The 5,000-nt window shown below is 51.6% G+C and overlaps 1 non-coding gene across 1 annotated transcript in view; it reads right to left on the bottom strand.

Moving 5' to 3' along the window:
- LOC124571438 overlaps positions 1 to 649 on the bottom strand; it is a 1,910-nt gene extending 1,261 nt beyond the window's left edge. Inside the window, exon 1 of the ribosomal RNA XR_006971867.1 lies at positions 1 to 649. This exon is cut by the window's left edge and continues 1,261 nt beyond it. This is a non-coding gene — a ribosomal RNA (small subunit ribosomal RNA).
- Between the last annotated feature and the right edge of the window lie 4,351 nt (positions 650 to 5,000).

The following is a 5,000-nucleotide window of genomic DNA, read 5'->3' as shown; positions in this document are numbered from 1 at the left end:
CTACGAGCTTTTTAACCGCAACAACTTTAATATACGCTATTGGAGCTGGAATTACCGCGGCTGCTGGCACCAGACTTGCCCTCCAATAGATACTCGTTAAAGGATTTAAAGTGTACTCATTCCGATTACGGGGCCTCGGATGAGTCCCGTATCGTTATTTTTCGTCACTACCTCCCCGTGCCGGGAGTGGGTAATTTGCGCGCCTGCTGCCTTCCTTGGATGTGGTAGCCGTTTCTCAGGCTCCCTCTCCGGAATCGAACCCTGATTCCCCGTTACCCGTTACAACCATGGTAGGCGCAGAACCTACCATCGACAGTTGATAAGGCAGACATTTGAAAGATGCGTCGCCGGTACGAGGACCGTGCGATCAGCCCAAAGTTATTCAGAGTCACCAAGGCAAACGGACCGGACGAGCCGACCGATTGGTTTTGATCTAATAAAAGCGTCCCTTCCATCTCTGGTCGGGACTCTGTTTGCATGTATTAGCTCTAGAATTACCACAGTTATCCAAGTAACGTGGGTACGATCTAAGGAACCATAACTGATTTAATGAGCCATTCGCGGTTTCACCTTAATGCGGCTTGTACTGAGACATGCATGGCTTAATCTTTGAGACAAGCATATGACTACTGGCAGGATCAACCAGGGAGCTGCGTCAACTAGAGCTGAGCAGCCGGCCGCCCGGGAGTGTGTCCCGGGGGCCCGCGCGAACACGCAAGCGTCCGCTCAATTATTCTGCAAACAGGAGGAGGCTGAGCTCCCCTGCACAATACACCTCGAAACCCTCTCAGGTCCCGGCGGCGCGCAGCGCCGTCCTAAGTACTTGGTCGGGTTCGAGAGAGGCGCAATCGCCCGGAGTTTGGCGAGTAGACGCTTTAGGTGCGACCACCCGTGCTCCCAACTGAGCTTGCCGCTGCCGACAGAGGCCCGGGAGCGTGCTGTCGTGGCATTGCCGGCGGGAGACAACACGCGCCACCTACGGTGACCGGCAGCTCCAACGCCAGCGCCACAGAAGGACAAAAGCCCCACTTGGGTGCCGAAGCGAACTCTCCCAGCACAGCGCACGCGCCAACACGTCCGCACAGCTGCGATACAAACCACCTGCGAGAACCGCAGAGGCGACCGAGCAGCAGACGGCGTCGCGGCGCCGAGCGCCGGGCGGCGGCGCATCCTCAGCGCACACAGTCCTCAATCGGACCAGCACACTGCAGATGTCCACCGCGCTTCGCACCGGGCCCGCGAGGACCTACTTTGGCCGCACGGCGCCGCGTGCAGGGTGCGCCGGCGCGCAGCTGCGCCGCCTGCCGCCTCCGTCGGCCGGCGCGCCTGCCACTGGCCGCCCCCACCAGCCGGCTGTAGCGCGTGCGCCCACGCACCGCGCGGCCAGCACGCCGGGAGGCCCCCCCTCACCGGCCGGGGACGGTCCCACCCAGCCACCGCCGCGTATCGCTTCACACCCAGATGCCATTCACGTTCGTGGGCATGGTGGGTATCGCTGGAACAACCGGTTGGTAGCTCAACCGATCGTCGCCATCACTGATTCACCTCTAGCGAGAACAACCGCACCACAACGGTTTACCAGTTGTTCATTTGCATAACGTCACCAGCAAACGTAGGCGTCCATCGCCATTTGCAAATTCAACGATTGTTGCATGCCTGTGTCAGGTGTCACGACACACTATGTCTGCCCACATACACGCAACAACATGTGCACGCTTCGCGAACACGTGGAAGGTGGCCCCCGTACGTATGCGATGTCCATTGCGCGAACGACTGTCAACCGGCCTCTGTCGCATGTCGCAGATGTGGAACGCAGTGCACCATGCTATCACGGTGTGTGAGAAGAGACGACTACGTCTGACAACACGCGCCACTACATCAACAGACGGCTCATGCTGATCGCCATCCAGGGCATACCACACTGCAATCCAGCTCTTATAGGGAGACGACACGTAGCTGAGTGCACAACATTTGGACCGCATGGTTCGCCGTTGTTGGCGCAGTCGTTGTACGGTCACATGTACCACGATGTATCATTCAGTACATGAGGACCAATGTGCAGTACAGTGTGTGATTTGGACGTACAACATCAGCGGACAGTTGACACAGGCCGTACCACAGCGTAGGCTAAGTGCTTCGCACATGCGAATGCCAATGAACAACTGCAAATGCCAATGAACAACTGCAAAGGGCATTGAGCATGTACGTCCTGCTGCCATCCACATTACAGTGTATAGCTGCAAGGTGTTTAACATGAAGCGATACACTGGGGACCGGGCAGTGCGAGTAGCAAACTATATTGCGGGGGTTGCAGTTAGGCAACACTACACTAATTTAACGCGTCGTATGACAATTACAGAGCAGGTTAAGGCCCAACGTGTGTTGGGTTAAGGCCCAACGTGTGTTGGGTTAAGGCCCAACGTGTGTTGGGTTAAGGCCCAACGTGTGTTGGGTTAAGGCCCAACGTGTGTTGGGTTAAGGCCCAACGTGTGTTGGGTTAAGGCCCAACGTGTGTTGGGTTAAGGCCCAACGTGTGTTGGGTTAAGGCCCAACGTGTGTTGGGTTAAGGCCCAACGTGTGTTGGGTTAAGGCCCAACGTGTGTTGGGTTAAGGCCCAACGTGTGTTGGGTTAAGGCCCAACGTGTGTTGGGTTACGTTAAGGGGCAATGTGGGTTACGTTAAGGGGCAATGTGGGTTACGTTAAGGGGCAATGTGGGTTACGTTACGGCGCAATATAGGTTACGTTACGGCGCAATATAGGTTACGTTAAGGCGCAATATCGGTTACGTTAAGGCGCAATACAGGTTACGTTAAGGCGCAATACAGGTTACGTTAAGGCGCAATACAGGTTACGTTAAGGCGCAATACAGGTTACGTTAAGGCGCAATACAGGTTACGTTAAGGCGCAATGCAGGTTACGTTAAGGCGCAATACAGGTTACGTTAAGGCGCAATACAGGTTACGTTAAGGCGCAATACAGGTTACGTTAAGGCGCAATACAGGTTACGTTAAGGCGCAATACAGGTTACGTTAAGGCGCAATACAGGTTACGTTAAGGCGCAATACAGGTTACGTTAAGGCGCAATACAGGTTACGTTAAGGCGCAATACAGGTTACGTTAAGGCGCAATACAGGTTACGTTAAGGCGCAATACAGGTTACGTTAAGGCGCAATACAGGTTACGTTAAGGCGCAATACAGGTTACGTTAAGGCGCAATACAGGTTACGTTAAGGCGCAATACAGGTTACGTTAAGGCGCAATACAGGTTACGTTAAGGCGCAATACAGGTTACGTTAAGGCGCAATACAGGTTACGTTAAGGCGCAATACAGGTTACGTTAAGGCGCAATACAGGTTACGTTAAGGCGCAATACAGGTTAGGTTAAGGCGCAATACAGGTTAGGTTAAGGCGCAATACAGGTTAGGTTAAGGTACGACATAGGTTAGGTTAAGGTACGACATAGGTTAGGTTAAGGTACGACATAGGTTAGGTTAAGGTACGACATAGGTTAGGTTAAGGTACGACATAGGTTAGGTTAAGGTACGACATAGGTTAGGTTAAGGTACGACATAGGTTAGGTTAAGGTACGACATAGGTTAGGTTAAGGTACGACATAGGTTAGGTTAAGGTACGACATAGGTTAGGTTAAGGTACGACATAGGTTAGGTTAAGGTACGACATAGGTTAGGTTAAGGTACGACATAGGTTAGGTTAAGGTACGACATAGGTTAGGTTAAGGTACGACATAGGTTAGGTTAAGGTACGACATAGGTTAGGTTAAGGTACGACATAGGTTAGGTTAAGGTACGACATAGGTTAGGTTAAGGTACGACATAGGTTAGGTTAAGGTACGACATAGGTTAGGTTAAGGTACGACATAGGTTAGGTTAAGGTACGACATAGGTTAGGTTAAGGTACGACATAGGTTAGGTTAAGGTACGACATAGGTTAGGTTAAGGTACGACATAGGTTAGGTTAAGGTACGACATAGGTTAGGTTAAGGTACGACATAGGTTAGGTTAAGGTACGACATAGGTTAGGTTAAGGTACGACATAGGTTAGGTTACGGTACGACATAGGTTAGGTTACGGTACGACATAGGTTAGGTTACGGTACGACATAGGTTAGGTTACGGTACGACATAGGTTAGGTTACGGTACGACATAGGTTAGGTTACGGTACGACATAGGTTAGGTTACGGTACGACATAGGTTAGGTTACGGTACGACATAGGTTAGGTTACGGTACGATATAGGTTAGGTTACGGTACGATATAGGTTAGGTTAAGGTACACATTGTTGTAAGGAAAGGTTTAATGGGGGGCGGGGCGGGGCGGCCGGTTTGTTGATTGTGATTATAGTAAGTGGATGCCTGCGGCATCATCTGATTTGCCACGTCAGGATGCACCTTTGGCTCATGACAGGCGGCGCTCTCATTCCATGCTTGTGGCAGACCTGTGTCTTTCATTCCTGCCATTGTTTGTGTGCTGTGAGAGGAGGCAGTATTGTGATGTTGGGTGCACCCCTGTGTAGGACATGTGTGGGTGTTGGTGGCTTGGCTGAGCAATGGTGGTTGTCGGGTGGGTGGGATATTCTGTTTTCTGAGTGGACATCCCAGTCTGGTTATGACAGTGTGGATTGTCTAATGTGGCGGAGAGGATGCACTGGGTGTTGTTCCATGCTGGTGCTTACATATTGTCTGTGTGCGTGTTACAGGCAGAGAGTAGTGCGTGATAAGGGTGTGTGGCTGACGTGTGGTTGTGATTGTGAGCAGAGTCTTTCAGCATGTATACGGACAGTTGTATACATTATCTGTATTCTGATGGCTCTATCTATTACTAATCAGCGCCGTGTATACGTTTAATCCGGTTCCAGTCGAAACTGTTGTATCTCTGTACATTAGTGACACGGCGAGCCCGCTATGTAGTTACTCGTCTCGGCAGCTTCCACCGGTGTATGGCAAATGATTATAAGGAATCAGTCTAGTCGTCAATACCGAT

The sequence above is a fragment of the Schistocerca americana genome, unplaced genomic scaffold (genome assembly GCF_021461395.2).
Source record: "Schistocerca americana isolate TAMUIC-IGC-003095 unplaced genomic scaffold, iqSchAmer2.1 HiC_scaffold_170, whole genome shotgun sequence".
Lineage (NCBI taxonomy): Eukaryota > Metazoa > Arthropoda > Insecta > Orthoptera > Acrididae > Schistocerca > Schistocerca americana.
The sequence above is the reverse complement of the archived record's forward strand: the minus strand, read 5'-3'. Positions and strand labels throughout refer to the sequence as shown.